Raw genomic sequence first — 24,089 nt, forward strand, 5'->3', positions numbered from 1 at the left:
AAGACTGTGGTCAGTGGCTGCTGAAATTGGATCTGAAATTATGGCAGGATCTATCATTAGAGGCAGTTATTATGGAATATAGACTATCTTCTGCATATCCTGTTTTCCCATTTTACTCTATCTGCTGTGTAAAGTGTCCTTCTGTTGAATCATGGCATCTTCCCAATCAACAGCCCCATCCATTACAGCTGTGCTGTGAAGTTTGCCTGTAAATAGTGAAAGGATTGTAAATGTGTGACTTGTGACAGCTTGTGACAGCAAGCAGTGTGGCCAGCCTTTTATCATTGCATTTCTGTGGGCTTTTATGTTGGTGTTTGATTAGTAGCTTAGCTGTGAATTTGCATAAACCTGATCATCTTCATGAAAATTTGATTCAAACAATCAACACAGCATTTTGTACTATTTTTCCTTTCTTTCCTTTTTTCCTAGTAGATAGTGGTTCTATTTGGTGTCTTAGGTAAGCAGTGAAACGAAAGCTCTCTGCAATTTCAATACAGTAAATATCTCTTATGATTTTAAGAAAATTTCATTTGCTCAGTATATATAATGGAACACATACGTGTTCTAAGCTATGAGTACATCACAACATGTGCGTTGTGCACTAATGCTCCCATATTACACACAGTGTTGAAACAAGCCATGTTTTGACTGAAATCCAATGAGATCCCAGGACCAAGGCAGCCTTTATTCCCATTTCCCTTTGGGTGTATGAGAAGCCCTAAGTTTTGTGCCTGTGCCTGTTTCTGTTGCAGGTCTGGGCTCCCATTGGGAAGCTGCTTATTGAACACAGGGGGTACCTTGCCTGCAGATGACAGCAGCTGGTTTAGGTCCAGGAAAAAGAAAACCATGCAGAAGAAAATCAGCCTGGGCTGCAGAGTTCTATCAGAGGGGTGGCATCTGGTCCCGCAGATAGAAAGTTGCTTGAGAACTTGTTCCTGGAACACAGGATACCTCTTTGGCTGTTCCTCTTCTCCAAGGTGATGTGTTATGGTGAACAAACAAACTTGTAGCTCAGGATTGCATTCCATGCCTCCAGAAGACACCTTTATCCCCCTTGTTTAAAATTTTTAAGAGTCTATAATTCAGGGCATACATAATTCAATGCAAATAATAACAATAATATGAGTCAAGGTAAGCAGCTTTCTTTCTAGGCATTGAGCCAGGTAAGTGAGGTTTTTTTCTTTTTTTTTTTTTTTTGTGATATTGGGAATGATTCAAACCAGACCTCCTGTACTTAGAAAAAATTCCCTCATATATATAGTGGGCTTTAAGCACTTGCCTTACTAAAAGGGCATGAGGCCCTGCTCTCATGAAGTCAGTAGTGAAATCCCCATAGTCAGGAAAAAAACCCCAAATCCCTAACTAGGTACTGTAAAAGAAGAGCATGCTTCAGTTTTATGTGTTGCTTAATGGTGCAGCCAGGTTTTGAAGATGCTGCCCTGTTTTCAGGATGCAAATGGACAGCAATTCTGGCTCCTCATCCATTTTTGGCTGATGGTTCCCTGCCAAAAGCCCTGGGAGCTGGGCTGGGTGGGAGGGCTGCTGCCATGTGTTCTCCCAGCAGTAGGTCTGTTGAGCTGCTGCTGTCTGTAGGAAAGGTGTTATTAGCTCCTTTGGGACAGTGTTTTGACAAGATGCTGGATGTACAATCTCACAGGAGTATTAAGAGGTTTGTTGCCAGACTCCCAGAACTCTTGCTGCTCATGGGCAGAGAGGCATTTTTTGATTCTGAGTTCTATGGCTTGGGTGCATACATTCTAGCTGCTGGTATGAAGCAGTTCCAGAAAATGCACTGCCAAATTTGAAGTTACATTGAAATTGTAACAAAAGATATTGTTAGAAATATTGCAGGCAAAAAAAAAAGTAATTATCAAATGATATGGAAGGAGATAAAAGTATGTTCTCTATATTAATTTACAGCAGTTCCTGAGCTGTTTTGGTAGAAACTTGAAAAGTATCAGTCTGAGGCTGAGGTCAGACAGGGAAATGTTCAGACATGATGGTTAAGGTTTATAATCACAGAACTTATAGTCACAGAAATTTATAATCACAGAGAACCTGTTTTTCACAATGGGAGAGTCAAGACATCCTCACCCCAGGCAGCATCTCCAGCATCCCCACCATAAGTTACCATTCTTAGCATAAAGAATTTGTGAAAATTGCTGTCACCATTGCTGTCAGCTTCCACTTGCACAAAGTCATTCAAGGGCTGATCACCTGCCGGGAAAAGCATCCTTTTGTGATTACTCGGGCAGTTTGGGCGCTTTTCGGCAGGCGGGTGCGGAGGGCCCCGGGAGGCGCCAGCAGAGGGGAGCCGCCAGCCGCGCATCCCCTGCGCCTGCCGCGGGGAGCTGGGGCTGCCGGCCGTGCGTGAACGACACTGACTGAATGGAGGCACGAACGAATGAATGAATGAGTGTCTTACTTTGCATTTCCAGCTGCTCTGATTTTTTCGTTTTCTTCTGTGTTGTAGAGGTGCTGGAAGCGGGGTTTCTAGTGAGTTAGGATATTTAAAAGTGATGTGTTGATGACATAAATATACATCAATTGCCAAAATGGTGAACAGTACTTTTTTTTTCCCAGAAGATTTTGTACTAGATGACATGAAACTGTGTCTGAGCCTCTAAATGAGTCTGCAATACATCAGCAGGTTAATGAACCAACATTATAGACAAGATCTTGAGACAGAACTGCATATTTGATAATCACATCCCTGGTAATTTTATTTTACTGGAATATTCCAACTGTCTCTTTTCTTCACAAACTATAAAGGGACAGAAATAAATGGACTGGAAAACTTCATTTAACAGTGTTTCTGTCTCTTGCTTATGCAATGACTCTTGCCTTCTCTTCAGTTGTTTGAGGGAGGTTCTTGGGGTTTTTTTGCTGGCAGATTCAGCCTGCACAGAGCCACAAATAACTCACTAGATTTGAAGGGTGACCTTGCTCTGCTCACAAATGCTGCTCCTTTTCCCAGCAGGAGCAGAAGACAGGAAGCCAGCAGCAGGAAAAGCTCCAGAAGTGTGGGTGGGATAGATGGATTGAAGAGCACTGATTAAGGGTGAAGAGGGTGCAGGGTCAGCAGTTACTGTGCAGTATCAAAGGAAAAAGGGAGGATGCACCATTTGCAATGCATTAAAGGCACTTATTAAGGTGAGAGAGATAATGTGGGAGGAGAGGTGACACTTAGAAGCATTGGTGAGAACAGATTTTGTAGTGGGGCTCTGGCAAAGTGCAGAATATCAATTAACAAGGTTAAAAGCAGAAGGCTGGAAGGAGGCAGATCAAAAATCAAGATGGAAGAGTATCTGTGAAACAGGAGAAAGGTGAGCACCAACTCATGTGGGTTCCTGGTGATGTCCCAATGCCTGCTGGCAGTGAGTGTTCTCAGCTCTGTTCCTCATTTGGCTTCTATAAGATGATGGTAGCTTGGCTTTGTGGGTTCACAGGATTACTCAGGTTATTCATGGAAGGGGCCTCATGAGATCATCTAATCCTTGGCTTCATCTTCCTTCTCCCTCTCTGCCTCATCTGGTCAAAGCTTTTCTGTCTCTTGTGTGTAGTGCTACCACAACGGTTTTGAGTAGATCTGCTCTGTTACAAATAATAAAACCCTGTTACCCAGAGAGCTCAGGCATGTTGTGGATGCACAACATCAACATCTCAGCACCTATGCAAGGGAAGAAGAAAGGCAAACACAAGCAAAGAGGATGTACATTTCCTCTGACTTTAGTGTGGTTGCATCCATGCTTGTGATGCCTAAATTCCCTGTGTAGCTGCAAACTTCTGAGTTGCCTGCTTGATGCCCCATTCCTGGTCCTTCTGTACAAACTTCATCACAGACATAATGCCCGTGAGAGGGGAAGTGCTGTACACACATCTTGGGCCGTGGAAGAGCTTTGCATCTCAGCCTCTGCTCGGAGGCAGATAAATGTGATTCCTGAATGTAGCACTTGCTTTCTGAGAGCAAGCAGCCAGCTTCCCAAAACTACCCACCAGCTTCAGGAGAGGTGTGTTGCCTTTGTGTCTTGTATTACTATTTTCTTATTTTCATGCTAACGTTTGTTTTCTGAGTTTTGATAGGATATTCCTGTAAAACACCACAATTATTTCTTTAAAAACATGATTCCCTGCCATAGTCAGCAGGGCAGATGGGTTTGGAAGAAACCAGCTGTGCCTAGAAGGTGGAAAAACTCCTTCCCAGGAGGAAGGAGGGAAGTGTTCCAGAAGGAATAGGGTGTGCTTCATACTAAAATATCAGGGTCATCAACATGGAGAGGAAGGTGGAACAGTGATTCTCCTCTCAGCTGGGTTGGAGCAGCAGCAGTGATTGCCCATCCCTTCCCTTGTCCCTCACCAGTCCCATGGGATGCTGGCAGCACTCTCTGTCCAGGAGACACCATTTCAGAGAGCTTTGCTGAAGGACCAGGGCAGTCCCTCTCAGGGGTACACATTGGGCCTGTTGGAGAGGATTTATTGCTGCAAAAAAGCTTTTCTAACTCTTCTTCTGTTCTGGGGAATTATGCTCTGGAAAAGTAAAGTATATATATTGTATGGAGAAGAAGGACACTGATCGTTTGCTTTCTGACATCTATTAATTTATTAAATTCCCTTTTTCTCCTCAAAGTGAGCTTTGTTTAAGGGTGCCCAGGAATGAGACAGATAAACACATGCCCATACATCTATGGAAATAATACCAGTGGTCATACTCATCATTCTTTCTGAAAATTTTATTCCCTTCTCCATCCACTGTGGATGACTTTTAAAGAGAAAACATAATTTGCTCTAGGCAGGATAAAAGGCCTTTTTCTGTGAGCTAAGTCTTTCAAGTGCTTTTGGTGGGCCACAGTTAATGAAGCACAAAAGAATAATCATAGGCTGTTACGAGCCAAAGTGCTGTGATTTTCTCAATCTCACTCCACTTGATCTGAAAAAAAAATCTTGCTGGAAGAAAAAGCTTACATGTGAATGTTAGCTACCATGACTGCTTAAACCTGGATGCAACATGCACACAATTTTTCATATTAGAAATATATATTCCCTTCCACCTCCTTTTTCTCTGTTTTCTGCAAAATGAAAAGGGGATAAAGTTAGCATCAATTCAAATTTTGAGGATTATTAAAATTTGGAAGGATGGGTTCATCTACCCTGAGCATTTTTGGCTCCGATGCAGGGACCATTGGAAATATTGGTGCAGAAAAACAAGACCCCCAACAAAAAAATCCCAAAACCAATTAAATGAACCAAAACTATCAAAACCCAGCCAAACAAACAAAACAAAACAAAAAAAAACAACAAAAGCCAACCAAACAAACAAAACCCCAAGCAAAATCAAAATCTTAAGGACTTTCTGCCTGATATTTCATCTCTGACTGTGAAGAAGCTGCCAGATGTGTTTTTAGAAATACAGCACTCTGGGCTGCTCTTCACTACTCAGAGAGATTTTTCCAGGATACTTCATTATCTCAGGCAGACAAGTGACTGAGCAATGGCTGAGTGACTTACTGTAAAACAAAAACCTTTCAAAAGTAGAAAGATTATGTTTGCATGAGCCTTCACTGAGAGGCTTGAGCATTCACAGTCCTTGCATGAGAGCCAGGCTCCAGCTGAGGGGCAGCAGATGTTATTGCATAGCTATAATCTCAATTATAATTTATCATTCAGGTCACAATACATGAGTGACTGAGAATTTTTGTTCAGTGCAGATTCACAGCCACACAAACAAAATATTTACAAAAAAATCTTGTTGGCATCCCCTAAGGTTTTAACTGCATCTTTTAAATTTTATAGATATATTTCATACAGGTAGCAGAAATGGATTGTGGCCTTTGCTGAGAAGAAATACTGGTACCTCTTGCTTTGCCCTTGACCCTTCTGTGTGATATATTCATCAGTTTACAGAGGTATACTGAGATGTCTCTGCTTCTCCTTCCTAACTAATCCAGTTCTACACCAGTACCACTGTAAAACTGTCTCTCCAGAGCCAGACCTTCCTCATCCAGAGATTTTCTTTGTCATGCTCACACATCTTCATGTGTGGTGTTTTTTGTATTGTAGCTTTAATAAACTCTCACAGGAATGTACCTGTCACTTTGAACACAGCTCTGCTGCCAGCCATTTAACAATAATCTCCAATGGTATTCTGGCATCTGAAATTACTACTTCAGGAATATTTGAATTCGTCCCAATCCTATCACTCTGGGCCAGCTATATGGGAATTAGTTACATTTCCCAAAATATCAATATCAAGTTAAAAGACATCTGTATATTGATTCTGTGTCTTGACTTGGGGCTGGGAGTTCAAATATTTACAGACTTCCACTTTGTAAGACTCTTTCTATTATGGAAATAAATGTGCCAATTTAAAGTAAGAGCAAATTAATGAGATGAAGAGCTCAGAATGTTTCTCCAAATAAAGGAAGCACTAAAATTTTATTAGGCATGTAGGTGCAGTTAATGTTAACAAACTAACACAATTTTGACCCAGCCTGGTGTATCCTTGCTATCCAACCACAGAGCACTGAGCAGTCTGGTGTACAATGGCACCAGTCCCATTTTACCTGGGTTACAATTCCTCTTGCATATCTTTCAAGCAATCATCTCTCCAACAGATAGTGAGGATTATGCAAATGTAGTTTTGCTTGATTGGAAATCCAGAGGTCCCAGCACATTGTTGCATTTTGGAGCTAACAGATGATCCAGAGATAATAAAACAATAGAGAGATAGATAATAGTACAAACAAATACAAATAGAGATAATAACACAAACTCTTTCGCTGCATAATTAATTTGGTAATGTTCAGATTTTTTTTTGTCATATCAGGTCAAATTTTTCACTTTGGACATAGTGTGTCTTGTGAGTCCACCAAGCTTTTATCTGAGCTCCACTCCTCTTCAGCCCTTGCTTTATACCCCACATAAGTTTCCAACTGTGATAGTCTCTCTAAATGAACTTGCAAGTAATTGATTGAACAATAGGTGAATTAAGCTATTTTTTAGCTAAGTCCCTATATATCAAACCAGAATATATCTTTACTAATATGTTCTACACCTTTGGAAGCGTGTAGATGGAACTAATTTTCTAATGATTGGACATTCCCAGCCTCATGCCACTGGCCACCATCTTACACAGGAATCTCCTGAAACAGTTTTCACTTGCCATTTTGAATACTGCTATGTGGGAAATTCTTAGAATCTGCAGAAATAGAGGGAAGTTTTACTAGAAATACTTGTCTGCTAACCAAACAATTCCCAAATTGAAGCACTAAAACAGGTTGCCCAGAGAAGCTGTAGAGATCCCATCCCTGGAAATGTTCAAAATCAGGTTGGATGGGGCTCTGAGCAACCTGGTCTAGTGGAAGGTGTCCCTGCCTGTGGCAGGTGGGCTGAGAACAGGATGATCTTTAAGGTCCTTTCCTACCCAAACCATTCTGCAATTCTATGAAATGCTCCCAGGAACAGCAGCAGCAGTTGGATGGAAGTCCCAGATGTTATTTCCCTGATTTGTTCTGATCCAACCTCGTACAATTTGAGATCTTGCTAAACCATCTCTGTTGTTTGAGTTTCCCAGGAGAGCTAAATCAAAATTCAGCCTTCAAATCCTACCTTTGATACCAACTGCGGAATTAGCAGGGAAAACAAAAATAACAGGAACAAGTCCTATCACCCCACAGCTGGATGAGCAAATCTCTTCCTTCCCAAAGCTTAGCCTGCTAGAATAACAAGAGTTTTATTGCCTGCAGCCTCTTCTCCAGGGAAGTCCTTTCTTGCAGTAATACAGACAGCAAGCTGAGAGGAGGCTGATTGTGTTTATCCTCTTATTTTTCTTCTGTTATCCTTTATATTGCATTGTCCAGGAAACGGAATTGGGGTGTTATCAGTTCACAGCCTACCAGAAACATGCTGCAACAGGTTTGGCCATTCAGAAACACGAACAAAATATTCCTGACTCCTGTTATTTTTTGTATTTTGTGGCCCACAGAAGGCCAAACCTAAATGTGAAATATTAAATTAATGTGGAAACATTTAAAAAGAAGGTTCAGTGTGCCCTTGCCACGCAAATAACGACAAGAAATGATCCTGTAAGCCTCTGGGTCATTCAGGGATGTTTCTAACACCTTTCTTTACCACTACAGAGGCATACATTAATATCAACATCCTTAATGTCAGACCAATCGGATCTGGAAAATCTAATATTTTTTGTTTCCTGAATTCCAAAACACTCTTCTGACCTTCCAGATTCATTCCAATATGACAAATTAACACATCTCAGTACTTTTTCTTTTGTTGAGTTAACAAGCACTGAGGTCTGTTTTTGTGACAAAGGGTAAATCATTCCTCCTTCCACTGTGATAATTAATGGTGTCCTCCACCAGTACAGGCTCACAGCAGCCCTGTCACTTTCTATGACTGGTACAATTATGATCAGCATTAGAGAGAACATTCCTGCTTTTCTGCTGGGACTGCTGAGGATGAATGGATGCTATTAAAAACAGTAATTGATGTGTACAGAACTATTCATCAGCATCTGTTAAATGCTTAGTCTTATATATTGGATAGTTGGTGATGTTTTAAATTCTGCCTTGAACCTTTCAATGTAATGTCACTGTCTTTGTGAAAGTCTGAAGAGGCGCATTAGCCAGAAACTGCAGAAAGGCATACTTTAGTCAAACTCTTTGACAGGTATTTTGGGATTTCACTGTCCTGTGGAATCAGGCTTGCTTTGCAATGTCCCTCATAATTTACTGAAATATGACTTATCATGTTTCAAAACATCTGTAGGCTGTTAAAATCTGCTGCTGTTATTTCAAGCCTACAATCTCAGGCCCTGGAGACCTTCCTACATGCACAGTATGGCCTGTAACTGCCTTCCTGGCCTGGTCTGTCTGGAAGGAACAGCTCCAGGGCTGCCTCCTGCTTTAGCAGCTTTGAAGTTATGATTTTGGAGGTATTAGGCCTTCCTTCAGAGGGTGTCTGAGCCCTTCACTTCTACACTGAATACTCTGTAGTTTGCAGCCATGGTAGAAGAAGACAGTTGTGTCTCTGGATGAAGTTAAAGATATTAGGGCAGGGATTCCTTGAGCTACTAAACCATGTAAATTTACACTTTTCTGTGGAAGCATCTATAAATGTACTGAGGCTTCTAAGCTCCAAGCTCCCAATAACCTCCCAGTAGAAGCTGGTAGCTGGAGACTGTAGCAAACTTTTCATTTCTTGGCTGCCCATGAGGGCTGGGGGAGCATCTCCCCCTTCTCTTTGGATGTTTCCTGAGGCAGCATCATCCTGCTGGGCTGGAGCAGCCTGTGCCCAGCTTCTTCCCTGGGTCCCAGGGCAAGGTGTGGCTCTGGGGTGACAGAAGGGTCCTTCTCCAAGTGCAGCTAATGCCAGTGAGGAAGGAGGTGTACCTGAGGTAGCAGAGAGCACAGAAGGAAAATGTTCAGCCAAGAGTTAGGGAAGACCAGTACAGACACTGCTGATGGGTGTGCAGGACCAGAAAAGGATTTATGGGGATTTATCACTTCTGTAGAGAAGAGTATTAGCAAATACTTATTTTCTGAAGCTGTGATTAGAGGGAGACTCCTCAGCATTGGCTGATGGTCTCTTGGGTCTGGAATGATTCTCAGGGTTTGAAAGAGCAAAGAGGAGATTACAAAGACAGAGCCCCAGTGGAGACCTTGACAAATTGTTCAGCATGTGGTCTCTGAGCCCCTGGAAAGACTGAGGACATGGAACAAGCACTGGCTGAGGAAATGACTGCAAGAGGACACACGCCAACCCCCCCCCCCAACCCCGCCCCAGGCTATTGCAGCAAGAGCCATCATAGAAACAGAGCCACGTTCCTGAGAGCTGCACATCCCTCATCACTCAGTCCTGCACCCTCAGACACAACAAAGCTCTTCCTATACCTTATCCCATGGCTCTGAGCTGACTGAATAGGTGTGAATAGGTGCAGCACTACAGCCTTAAATCTGCCTGTACTTAGGTGGAGTTTTACAATTCCTACTTCAAACCTGTCTTTTTTTTTTTCTTTATTTTTTTTTTTAAGAGGAAATGATTTCATAGGGAAGAGGTTGCACAGAGCTCACATTTTTTGAGAAACTGTCTTGACAGCCATCCCAAATATATTTTTGGTTAGGTTTATTTCAAGTAGCAGATATGACCTAAGGTCTCATTCAAGTCAGAAAAAACAGCCCAGGAGAGGAACTGATAAAACACATCTGAAGGCATACACAGAAGTTGCAGGGATGTGATGATCCTGAGAAGGCTCTTGAGATGTACCTGTTTCTGTAGGTGGTGGTAATGAGGAATATTACTGTCCCACCCATATCACTGATTCCATGTGGGTTATTTCCAGTCTTTCTACTGGAAAAATAACTTCATGTGGCACAACTGAGTACTTTCAGTCCATAAAGAGAATATGTCATGATGCCCAAGGATAGCATGCATGAGACCCAGACCCTCTATTAACCTCTGCTTCCAGCTCACCACATGTCTGTGGCTGAATCCCTCATCCTGTTGTGCTTCTGTCTCTCTTTGTGTATTTGTGGCTTTTTATTTTTCTGGGTTAGTCATAAGCTCCTTAGGATCCACAGCCTTAGACTTGCAAGCCTTGTGTCTCTACAGCACCCAATGTACCCCAGACACATCCACCATCCTCAGGGCAGTGGTGATGGCACAGTGATGCCAAGGGGATCTGGAGAGAGAGGGGCCACTGCTGCTTTCTGAAACTGAAATTGGTGTGTTGGAGTCTCCTGCACCTCCATTATTTTAAATGGAATGCTTTGCTGACTGCTGTGCTCAAAAATATATCAAGTAAATGGGTAAGGGAACTATTTTAAAGAATCCCTAACTTGTCACACTTCTTCATCTCAAACTGGTTGACCTTGAGGCTATCAAACACATTATTTATGTAGGTTAAGGTCATGCTGAAAGTGAGATTTCCTAGTCTGGGAGTAGAAGAGATGTTGGATGACTTAGGTGCTTACTCACTGAATTCACATATCCACTTCTAACCCTGAGCAACTACTCAGTCAGTCACAAGGGGAAATGCAATAATTTTAAAATGCTAAAACAATGCAAAGAGCTAACTTTAAAAATTATAGCTAGATGATTCACAAATGGAAATAAATAAATACACAACATAAATTATGCACTGCAGTAATTTGTTCAGCTACAATAATAATGGTATTGTGGGTAGGGATAGCTACTCTTATAACCTGTACAAAAGAAAAGAAGTTGTACCGTAACAAAAATATCCCCAGGAAATTAATGTTTATTTAGATTTGACATTACAAATAATTTTGCAATTTTATTTCCCTCAGAAGGTATGTGGGATCTTTTTAAAAGCAGCCACAACATTACACTCCCCTTTGCCAGCCCCAAACAGGGAATCCTGGAGGCAGGCCATTAATAATGTAAAAAGTCTTGTGTGAAATTCATAAGTCTTTCTGAAACTGTGAGATCAATCAGATGCTATAGCTTTAGATAAAAGTATGAATTTCCAGATTCTGTATTGCCATGTTGTTGCTGCCTCTGAATTTACTGATTTTACTTACAATTGTGACTCTAGGTCTCTGACACCACCAAGTTTTGCTTCCTATCATGCCCAGTTCTCTCTGCCAGTATTGCGCCGGGTGGAAGGGGTTTTAACACAAAAAGCCTAAGTCAGGCTCCAAAGAGGAAAATAAATGGAATTGTTTTAAGCAAGAAGTCTCTGAAAATGTACTATCCTTGTGAATGTGGCTTGGCAGAGCCCCACTGTGTACAAACAGTGGATTCTTCACAAGCTGCCTGGGACCATTAATCCTCCCAACCCTGCAGTGTTTTACAGGAGAATTGCCTTTGCTCTTACCTCATGGCCCACCTGGGCTGCATAGGAGAGGTTTCAGCTTCAAAAAGCAAGATTAAACCTTGTGCAATCCTCTCACAGGGCTGTGCACACATAGCTCTCCTGCATCCCATTCTGGCTCGCTAAACCACGGCCCTTTGCTACTATATCAGACAGAACAACACTAATAATGCTTTTTTTTTTTTTCTGTAGCAATATATTTTGTTTTGTTCCAGAAAAATCAGGATAAAACCAGCATTTGTTAAAGAGAACACATAGGAAAAAATTTCAGAAAGTGCATCTGATCAATATTTTTTCTGGGTCTTGTTTTGAAAGAAAAACTGAAAAATGTCAAAGGAAATTTGAAAATAATGAGAAAATATTTATTTCCTCCAACATTCTTTCTGTAGGAAAACCCCAGTAATGTTGCTCAGGTGTTGCCCACAATCCATGCTGCGCTGGTGTAGGGGGATAGAACATAAGTAAATAAAGGTATAGAAAGTAATCTTACCCCCTAAAGAGTTGCAGCTGAGCCAATTATTAAGGATTAGGAGCAGGCTTGATTTTTAACAGGCCACAGCTGTAGCCAATCAGAAGAGTGTTATAAAAGAGTGGATTGGTTGGTTGAGGGAACTGGAGTCAGTTGGGTGCTGTGAGGACAAGGAAGAGTCAGTGCCTGGAGGAGCTGCCTACAAGAAACACCAAGGAGGTATGGAACTCTGGCAATGTGGAACCCTTGCAATGTAATGATAACGTGCCAGAGCTGGGTGACAGGAGAGCTGCCCGTGCTCACTGGAGAGCTCCTAGTGCAGTGGTGCCAGCTGTTCCCACAGCACAGCTGTGGCCTTGCAGGACATGGAGTGGCGCCTGCTATGGCACAGTGCTGCTGCTGTCCGAATGGTGAAGCTGCTTCTTCCCCAATGGCTCATCATTCTCAGCAACACCTGTCTCACAATTCAGGGGTCACAAATTCAGCCTGCTCCTCCCTTATACCCACAGCATTCCCAGTGCTCCCAGCACTCCCAATGCTCATAACATTTCCCTTCATTGTAATGGAATAGAGAGCTTTCATCACTGAGTCCAAACAGAGAATAAGCACATTAAGGGAATAGATTGGCAATAACTGAGGCCCTAACGTTTTGTGGCAAGAATTAAATAACCCAACTACCATTACACTGAGATCCCATTTGTTTTATCTACTTATTAGTCTGTATCTGAGACAATAAACAGTGCCAGGACCAGCTTGCTGTGCCACCCTGGCATAGACTAGCCCTGAGTCTGGAGAGGAGCAGAGCCAGTCTTGGAGAGGGGAGTGCAATAGCACAGCATGGCCTGGCCATGTCAGTCATGTCATGCTCTCCTCTGCTTCAAAACAGGCACTGCACTGAAACAGAAGCTGCATAGAAACCACCTGCTGAAAGGAACACCAGAAGATCCTCCCGTGCCAACCCATGAACACTTCCATAGGAATTGCCTGGGGTGATGGACAGACCTGCAGCTGTGACCCTCCCACCAAGGTGACCTTCCTACCATTGTTCAATTTACTAAGGGGAATGTGGCTAGTTTTGGCAGAAGAAAAGTAAAGAATCAGTGACACAGGACACAACCTGTGGCTAAAAATGCTTGAGAGACTGGCAGTGAAGGAGAGGTGGAGACTGCAGAAACTCCAGGTGAAAGGAACACAGTAACAGGGTTTGCAAAGAGCTTTAGAGGAGTAGAGGCTGCTGTTGATAAATGTAACAGACATTGAGGAAAACAGGAGATTTTTCATTTAAATGTTCTTGGGATCCAGAGGCAATTTTTTTTTGAGTGGGGATCACCCGGTCCCTCTCATTTCCATCACTGCCTCTTCCAGTCACACCAGTGATTCAGATCAACTACAAATAGTGCCTGATGGATTAACTCTGAGCATCAGTGTGACAGTGAAAGCTTTCTGTTAACCTTCAGATGAGCAGCTCCTGGGAGAAACTAAGCTGCCTCTCAGCCAGAAAGTAAACTAAAGTAAAATAAAGTTTCTCTCCCAGTAAACTAAAAAGATGAGGAATTGGGCAGTGCTGGCACATGTCTGTCCATTCTGAAATCCAGTCTGTGGGATTGCTGGCCCATCCCTGATACAGCTGTAGGGCAGGACAGCTGCCAGAGCGTGGCTGAGCAGGATCTGTCTCTCTACACAGGATGGATGCTGGGGATAGCAGAGCCAGCTGTACAGGTGCAAGCCAAGTCATGCCAGTCACCCTCCAAACCAGACAATGTTCTGAGCAGGGAGTGAGTTATTCACTAATGTGCATAGAGGATATTTAAGAAAAAAGCTTTAATTCATGTTTGCATGTATCTGGACAGCAGCAGAAGGCCAACTCTTCTTTACAGAGTGGTTCTCTGCTGCCTACAAAAGCCATGCTACAGAAAGCTAGTTGAACCAAAGCATCAAATGGAGACTTGATTCCTTCCATCATTTTGTATGGCCTTCACCTGGGTAAAAACAGTTATTGAAACCTTTCTTTCCCCCCTGCCTTAGTTTCTCATAATGAATAAAAAAATCCCCATAGAAATGCCATCCATGAAAGATGGCAAATCATTCAAATATTGCCCAAATTGGAAAAAAACCCCAACGACTACAAAACCTCACAAACAGAAAAAATGTACAGTATTACATAACACAGATTCTTGTGTCCTACTTTGCTCAGCTATTTTTCTCCAAGAGTAGATCCTCTATTCTGTATATGGTTACCTCTTTAAAGGAGGCTATTCACCCATCTTCCCATGACCTGAAAAACATAGTAAAGTGTCTTTCTTTTTCCCAGCAGCTCAGTGTTCACAATTTTCACAATGCTTATGATATTATGTTACAACGGCTTTTTCGTTACTCCCAGTGCTTTGATTAGAAAAGCTGCTTCTTCATACATAAGGTTGCAAGACTTTAGGTGTTTCTGGTCTATGTGAGCAGTGGAACATGTAAGATTTTGTATGATATGATTTTTGAATAAAAATGCAGTGCCATTCACTGTACTTAAAGGAACATTAATATTAAATGAAAACTGCTTACAATAATCAAATTTAATATCCATTTAATGAGGAGGAATTTCATGATCAGCAATTAATTATAAGTAGGAGTTGAGAACATGCAAATAAACATAGATGTGATTGGGATACAATACTTGTGGCCTCCGTTCACCTGGACATGACATTTGAAATTTGTATCCAAGTCCTGATCTCTTGCACTTAAACTTGTAAAATAAACATTAGACAGGGCAAGAGAACTTGAAATAAGGGATATTTTCCAATTGGGAATTGAAGGTATGCTTTTGTACCTGTGTGGTAGTTACTATTTTCCAGATAATTTTAATGGGCTCATCAACATAATTTCAACAGACTCACTGGGGGTGAAATGAGGATACTGTCCAAAATAGAGATACTGACAACATGAGGATACTATCCAGAATGGGGATACTGACCTGCTGCTCGCTGGCACTCAGTGACTTGTATGAAATTTCACAGAGGAAGAGCAAACGTATCCATGTCAATAGGTAATTCACGGATTATCAGAATGCAAACTGCCCCAGCCGACTTCAGTTAGCACCTGAGGCAAGCACTGAAACCTGTTGCTTCACAGGGAGAAGTACTGATCCACTTTAGCTGGTGACCTGTCATTTGATTTGTTCTGATTCCTGAGAGCTCAGGCCCTCTGCCTTCACTTGGGCCAAAGAACACCGTGCACTGTACGTTTCTCCATGGTTCCCTTTGCTTGCCTTTGGAAAAGGCCCAGGGAGCAGAGCAGGATGCTCTGAAAGTGTAATGGGCTTGTGCAGAGGTTGCTGAGCATGGATCTGTGTTTCCCTGCCACTGGTCCCTCTCAGCAGAGGGCAGAGCCCACCCCAGCAGCAGAGCAGCCCTTCCTCCTCTGCTTGCTGGAACTCTGGGCTGGCTGCTGGGATGGAGAACGCTGTGTTCATCTGCAGCCAGGCTACCAGGCTCCATTTCTGTTGCCATGGATACAAGAATGAAGCAATAGCTTCACTCAGGATTAGCTATTTTTATTGTAATTACACAACAGGAAATAATTTTACTATTTTTCCCTTCATCTCAGCCATAGTTTATTTATGTTATGATGCTTCAAGTGCCTGTACTGAGCCCCCAGGCACTGGCTTGCTGTTGGTGGGGGCTGCTCCCTGCTGTGGGTATGGGTGCTGACAGTGCTGGGCAGGAGCTCACAGTCAGGAATTAATGTTGATACATTTTTTGCCATGGAATGAAGTGAAGTGCAGTTGTGTAGCTGGTGGGTGCAGCAGTTTGTGTCCATCTGTTTCTGCAGCACAGGATGACTGGTAGGTCTGTGTGAGGACAGGTTCAGGAAAGCAGAGTGGAGGGAAGAACCTCCAGTTAGCGTTAGGAAGTGTGACTTTGCCAGCATTGATGGACGGGGCAGTGAACACCCTGAATGATAACCAAATGCTGATGAGATGCTCCAGGAGGGAAGCAGAAGAGCATGCAGGCATCCCAAGGCCAGAGCTGTACTATCCAGCCCAGATGGGGAAAAGCATGTCAAGGAAATGAAGCCCAGACTCTCCAAGCCACTTGATCTGTCCTGAGGAATCCAGTCATGGGGTGATCCATGTCATCCTGCATCAAATGGAAGAGGAAAGAGTGTTACCACACAGACCACAGCAGGTACCATCTCACAGCTTGTGTCTCCTGCAATCCAGGCAGCTCTGTCCTGCACTCCATATCTACATTGAAATTCAAAAAGAGAAAAGCTCTTTAAGTAGGACTTTATAAAGAAAAAATGGGGAACCCCCCTCACTGGACATGAAGAAGTTTTGTCATTGCACCTACTGCTGCTGCAGTTCAGAAGTGGTGAGTTTTTCACTTTCTGCAACACTAATTCTTTTGACCATCTTTTGGCCATTAGCTAGATAGATCTAACAGAGAGGGGATGCTGAACCAGGATTTGAGAGCCATGGATTAAACTCCTGAGTTTGCCCTGGGGCTGTGCCTCTCTCAGTTTCTGCTCTTTGCACCAATCTTTGCACCAAGCCACACTTGGCTGCACAATGGGGACCTGACTGGAGCCCCCAGAATTTTTGTTCCTTTCACCTCTGTGGTGCATTTGATCATGGTTCCCCTGAACCAGAAGACTGCATACTCAGAAATTAGGTGGATGCTTTCCCTGATTAATAACAAAAATTATTTTTAAAATTGCCCCCAGGAGAGTGTAATAAGAGAACTTTGGAACTGATGAGAACTTTGGAGAAATGAGTGCTTTATTTGATGCTTTTTACTATTGAAATTTCTGATCTCAATGCAATTTTTGTAATTTTTCAACAGGTCATTCTTTTGAATGAGAGTCCTGCTATAGCACTGTTGCTAATGTATAGGAAAAATTTTTAAGAACTCGTAATTACTCACTAGTTTTATAGAGAAATGACACTAAAAATATGAAAGGTGTTGCATTAAAAATATGTTTTATGTTGCTATGTGGAAGAACCAATGAAAGAAATAGGAAGGCAACTTAAGAAATAATAGAGGCAAACTGCTAAATTATTCCCTTTACTCACTGAGATATGTGAACCACATCAGGTTATGGGAAACTCAGAATACAGTCTGTTACCTCTATGGTTTTTGTTGCCATTAACTAGATCTGTCCTAAATCTTAAATTTCATTATTTAATATTAGAAACTGACCCTGTATTTGGCCATGTGGATAAGTGTAACCCGTTTTCCTGGTTTGATGAAGACCAGTTAACTAAGAAGAACAGAGAGGGAGATCCAGCTACATTTTGGTGATAAAATGTAGGCACCTTATGTTTGGCATTTGGCTTTCATTTGATCAGAACTGTTTCACAGGATGTGCTGTCTTTCTCTACTGAGGCACATGCCAGCATTCACTTCCATTAGCATATCACTCTCACTCAAAGCTGGTGTTCAGTTCTCTCTGCATCCTGTCAACCTGACAGTCATTAATCTCTTCACAGGAGTACACTTCTGTCCCACTTAGTGTGCCACATACTTTGCCTGGATCCCTTGAGACCCTAGTGGAACACATCCTTGCTTTCCATCTGCTTGCTGAAATCTGCAGGACCGCAGTCCATTTGAAGCCCTCCACAAGATCAAGCACTGGCCAGAGTCTTACCTTCAGGAAAAAACAGACTTTTCATGGCATTAGCAGTAGGCTTAGGAAACCAAAACAAGGGGTTATGAGAAGCCAAGCTTGACAGTGCCCTTAATCCAATTAAAGCTATGTCTGAAAAATGTTCTCATTTTGGCCTAAATGATTGAGTGTTTAGAGTCTTGTGCTAGGACAATCAAGAAGTATATTGTGATTAGGATGTGACAGAAAGATCTTAGACAATAATCAGACAAGGCCTCAATCGATTAAGATTTAATTATCTCCAAGACCAGAATTCTTCATTTTCAAAAGACCAGTCCTGTGATTTAAGTTTGTTATCACTTTGTAGCAGTGGATGTTAGTTGAGTGATATGAAGACTTTAATTAGAGCCAGAAGCTTTTACATGAAGATATTAAAGAAGCAAAAATGGGCTTTTGAATATGTTTTATCATTCTTTTAAGGGTTTGCTTGAAGCACTCTATCTCTCTTTCCTCAGATTACTGTTGTAGATTTTTCAAAATTGCATCTTCATTTCTCATTTTGGGAGCCAATTAATTTTTTTTTCAAGGATACTCTTTTGATTTATATTTGCCAATGTACAAAGCCACAGACTTACTGCTGACAACATTTTCCCAACTTGAAAGTACATTTTAATAACTGAACTCTACATGCCCAATGGCAAGGAAATTTGTGCAAATTCAATTTTACTTGACAAGTACAATAAGATTATTACTATGTAGAAATTAATGGTCACAGATTTGGAGTGTTTAGACAAAAAGCTAATCTGCAGGAAATCTTTGTGGAGTTCATTGGTGATAAAAAATTGTGAACCACAATAACATCTCTTTGTGGTTCCACATGTGAATTTAGGTCTTTATCATTTTGGACATCAATCAAAGGACATTCCCATGGTCAAGTCTCTGTGATAGTGCAACATGTCTGGCTGTGAAAGCCATTGGCTGTGTTGGGGTGAGTTCCCCTGGTCTAGAGCAGTTGTGAAATCTGTATGATCCAAACAAATTGGATAGGCCTGGCATTATTCCTTCTGACAGTGTGGATTTTGGTCATATTTGCCCATATAAATGGGCAAATGGTTACCATGGGCAATGGCAACCACCACTGTTTGCCAGCAGTTGTTGCTAAAAAAATGTAAAATCTTGTGCAGAAGACTGCAGATGGGAATGTAAGGTGTGGGAGGAAGATATGGAAAATCAGAAAAGGACAATGACAGATCATGAGACAAATATGAGATAAGGAAGAGTTTGGAAGGGCAAGACAATGTCAGGACAGTGGGAACTACTGCATGAGGTAAGGCCAGGGAAGACAATAATGGGAAACTGAAGGGATCCTTAGCAGGAACATGGATGCAATCAGAAGCAGATGAGATTTCCTTTTCATGGAGGAAAATGTGTGCATGTGACTCGCTGAAGGCAGATTTGCAGGTAAATGTGGCTCAGATCTGCAATCTAGTGAGTTAAACTTCCCCAAACTGAAGTTCTGCCAGTATCCACCATCTCTGCCTGTGTCTGTAAAGCATTTGAAAGGTGTTTCTGAGGCTGTCTGCATTCACCTGCCGTGTATCAGGCCAGTGACACCCAGTGCCTGAGATCTCTGTACAGTCCAGGCCCCCCCTGCAGTCACATCTGTGGGGCTGTTGGGTGGATCCCCCACACTGGATGCCCACAGCCTGATCAGGGGTTTGTTCTGCAGCAGGTGGGATTCACAACAATCTGGTTTTGGCTCAGTTTGGGTGTGCAGATCAGTGCCAGGCCTCACACCTCTCCCATGGCTGGCCAGGTCACATACAGCATACACAAGGATCCTTCCTTTCCCTTTGCAGACCAGGTAGAGATATGACATAACCGATTTCTTCTGAATTTCAACCATTTTTTGCATTCTTCTGTTACAGAGCTTTCTTCAGGGAGTTTTCATACAAACCTCACCACGATATTAAAAGTAAACTCACATCTCTCTACTGGGGTAATTGAAATCTATTTTAATATATATATTTGGCCTAGGATTTATCTGAAATCACTGTATTTAGAAGCATCTTCTGGTAGTGCTTATATCTTTTGTGATGGCTAGGGCGTGTGAGGTGCTCCCAGGCTGGACTTTGGGGATAACCTCTGTGTGCTAAGGTAATGTGCAGAGAGATGAGAAAGACAAAGCTAAAATTGGCTGCCTAATGTCGATTAAATGTCAAACTATATGGTTACAATTTGGTGAGAGAAAGCCCAGTTTATAATAGACATACACTTTTATTTATTAATTAATTTCAGTTTGTGGGAATTAATTAATTATATATATAATAAATTAAATAAATAATAAATTAATTAATTTCAGTCTATTAGGAAAAGGTGTGGTTTTGTTCCTTATCCTGGCATCAGAAACAGATAACCTAACATTTTAATGGAAATTGCTGTAACATTCAAATTTGTGGAAGACTAGATTGGATCTTTTCCAGAATTATGGTAATTTCTTTATATAGCACTTGTATGATTCCACTCTTGCTTTAAAGATTTGCTTTATATATGTGCTATGTATATATTCTATGTGTGTGCATATATACATGCAGACACCATATATATGTATGTTGTCTCTTTCTTTGAATGTATGCTTGAATTTTGAAGTCTCATAACTCCTGAGGCATTTTAATTCTTTTTTCTATGCAACACTCTATGTGTGAGGCTGAAATCCTTTCTTGTCTTGGTGAGATGAAGAGCTCTCATTTCATACATCTTTATGCAGAACCAGAAATCATCCCTGCCTCAGAGCAGGGAGAAAGAAGAGCAAGGAAACTGCACAGCTTCAAAGATGTGACCACACTGACTGATAGGAGAGATCTATTTGAGGCAGATGAGAGGAAAAAGCCCCTCAGGATCAGGAAACTAACAGCTGAATTGAACAATCTGAATGCAGATTTAGAAAGGAATTCCATTGGAAAGCTACTTTTATGCTTTTGAGCTGCTATGTCCTATCAAGGGCAAAAGTGCAAGCCTTGAAGTGAGCTTCGAAATCAACGATCAGTTTTGTCTTTTATCCTCAGCTTCTTAGGCAAGACTCAAAGCATTATAGGCTAATGCTACCTTTTTCTGGATTGATTTCAGACTCTTATGATGGCTATTAGATTTGGCATTTTCACTTTTTATAAGTCAACAAATATGTGGGACGTCTACTGTTCACATTTCTCTTGGCATTTATATGGTACCTATGGAAAAAGGGGGTGTCCAACGACACAGCATTTCTCATCCTCCTCTGGCTAGTTCATTCATAAGGAGAAGGGAAGCCAGACTAGATTTTTTTTTCTTTATAGAGTTCTGTTACACAGACAATTAAACTAAATGTCTTGACATGTTAATGAGTCCTTTTCCCCCTCTATCTTTTAAAGATACCCTTATTCTTCCTCTTTTTTCTCATATGTCCAGATGATAATTAGTTGCTTCTGTCTTCTCTGCTGAGGTTCATTAGCCATTGCTGGGCCAAAAACTGAGATTCAACACCATGGTTCTCTAAAGTCAGAGCAGGCTGAGTCATTGACTGTGTACACAATGTGGTGGGACTTAACTTTCTGATCCTGTCACAGCCAGAGTCCTTTACAGCACTTATTAGTGACTCATGCAGTGTCTTTGATGTGTAGAGTGTTTGTGGCCATTTTGGTTACTGTTCTAAATATTATCAATTGGGAGTGCTTGCTTTCTTCATGTTTAGCATCTTGAATGAAATATGAAAACATATTAATTTCTTGAATGAAATATGAAACATCATATTTTTTTTTCTGGAAAAGTGCCTGGAGGGCTGGAATCTCTTCTCAGTTTCTAAAAGAAGCTAATCCAAAAGGCCTCTGATGGTCTCCTTTCATTGCATCAGGAGCAGACATGCTGCAATGAGTTCAGTTTTTTCAGCCAAGCACGAAACAGAAAGGCCTGATGCACACCCCTAGAAGCTCTTGCAGCACCCAAGCAGTCACTGGCTGCTCCTGCTGTTTCTGGAGTGCAATCAGTGCTTGTTCCTCAGCAATGAATTTGCAGATCCACCAAGTTTCATGCATCACACATGGGACTAGGTTATCTGGCCCCCTCTGCCATTTCTGTGTCTCACTGTACTCTGAGGGATGTCTCACAACCTCTCACTCTTTAGTCCCATTTGCCTCATGCACCCAATCAGCATCTGTGTGATCTCCTCATCACCTGGATCCAGCAGGTTACATCTCAGCAATGCAATGATGTAGCAATGCCTGGAAGAAGCCTGTCTGAAAAAGCATCCTGAATTTACACTGCTAGCCTAATTTCTATAAATCAGGTTCTTCAGTGAAGGAAATTGCTATTATAGAAATTTTCTTTGGCTTTCTTAAGTAATACATTGGTGTCTAAAACAGATTCATTTTTTTTTTACACTAGAGTCTACATTCCTTACACCTGTGTTTCTCTACCATCTGAAGCACCAAACTCTTGTTTACCTTCTCTTTGCCTATATATAGGCAGAAGAGCAGAAAAATGTACTGAAACCACAAAGAAATTGAAAACTGTTGAGATGATAGAAAACTGTGGGTTAGATAAGGGACCTGAAGAGACCAGGGAAGAGAAAAACTGGAGACAGTGTTCTTCTATATCCACTTGTCAAACCCTTGAATACTTAGTTCCCTATCCTTTGGGGAAAAGATGTAAGGTAGGTGGTCTCATACAACCCACTGATGGCAATTAACAGGGACAAGAAGCCACCACCCTGTGTCTATTTAAGCCTGTAGGGCAAAACAAAGTAGAAAAAACAGGATGAAAAATCTGTAAATATAAAAAAAAAACAAAAAAAACCCCTCCATCCCAGTAACTCTCAAGCCTCTCAGGTAACAGTAATAAGAGAAGGGGCCTGAAAGGTAATAGAATCTACTTCTGAAAAAAACATCATGAGGATGAAAATGATAAGAGGCTCCTCGGATACCACTCAGAATATCAGCTACTTCTTCCAGCAGCACCACAACCATCCCAATTCCAGCCCAAGCCCAGTGATATTCTCTGCCTTTGGTAGGCCTCGTTTTCCCTTGGGCATTTCAAGGCTTTGTGTAATTATGTGCCAAGAAGGCAGAAACCCTCTGCACAGAAGCTTGAGGGAAATAAAGACTTTGGGCCAAGGAGATGGTCTGAAGGAAAAATTTGGAGGAGTGACAGGAAACAAAGTTTTGGGTGAAAAAAATTACTTCTTAGAAGTGCTCAGTGAGCTATGAGATAGACAAGAGAGCATCCTCCAAGCCCGTGGGGCTCATGTCTTGCTCATCCAGCTGCTTGTGTTCATCCCTGCACTGAGCATGAGACACAAGCTCAGGTTCCCCTGCACTCACAGCTCCTTCAAGCTTCAGGGCATTGGGAAAAAAGTCATTGATTCAGTCTGTTCTATAAAATGAGTCAGTGCTGGTTTCAGCTGGGACCGAGTTAATTTTCTTCCTGATGCAGTGCTGTGGCTAATGTTGATACACACTGATGTTTTAGCTGTTGAGTGCTAACACTAAGTCAAGGACTTCTCTGTGTCATGCTCTGCCAATGAGGAGGTGAACAGGAAGCCACAGAGGTATGGCTGGGACTCTAGTGACAAAACTGGCCAAAGGGATGTTCCAAGCCACAGAGTTCAGTGCACAAACAGGGAAAGGTGGCTGGGGCTGGGGGAACCACCATTCAGGGATGGGCTGGGCACCACTCAGTGGGTAGGGAGCAATTGCAGCATGTACCACTACCTTGGGGCCTTTCATTCCTTTCTATTTTCTTTTCATTGCAACTACTACTACTACTACTATTATTATAATTATTATTATTATTATCATTATATATATATATATATATATATATATATATATATATATAATTTTGTTTTAAATACTGAACTATTCTTATGTCAACTCATGAGGTTTACTTTTTTTTTTTGATTCTCCTCCCCACCAGGGTGAGTGGACTGAGTGGCTGTGTGGTACTCAGTTCCAGGCTGGGGTTAAACCACAGCAGAGCTTCACAGCAAAGCAGCTGCTTTCAAGGTGCTTTTCTGATGTCACTCAACTCCTCTCATGAAGTCATTGCTTAATGCTGGTTGCTATAACAACCTGTTAGTCTTTTTCACAATTACTCATGCAGCACAAATGCCTACAGGTATGTCACTGTTGTGAAATTCAACTTTAA

The 24,089-nt window shown here is 41.8% G+C and overlaps 1 long non-coding RNA gene across 1 annotated transcript in view; it reads left to right on the top strand.

Moving 5' to 3' along the window:
- Window positions 1-16,529: 16,529 nt before the first annotated feature.
- LOC129046625 (uncharacterized) overlaps window positions 16,530-24,089 on the top strand; it is a 66,975-nt gene continuing 59,415 nt past the window's right edge. Inside the window, exon 1 of the long non-coding RNA XR_008508262.1 lies at window positions 16,530-16,678. This is a non-coding gene — a long non-coding RNA (uncharacterized LOC129046625). The remainder of the gene's footprint in view (window positions 16,679-24,089) is intronic.

The sequence above is a fragment of the Molothrus ater genome, chromosome 3, assembly GCF_012460135.2.
Source record: "Molothrus ater isolate BHLD 08-10-18 breed brown headed cowbird chromosome 3, BPBGC_Mater_1.1, whole genome shotgun sequence".
Classification (NCBI taxonomy): Eukaryota; Metazoa; Chordata; class Aves; order Passeriformes; family Icteridae; genus Molothrus; species Molothrus ater.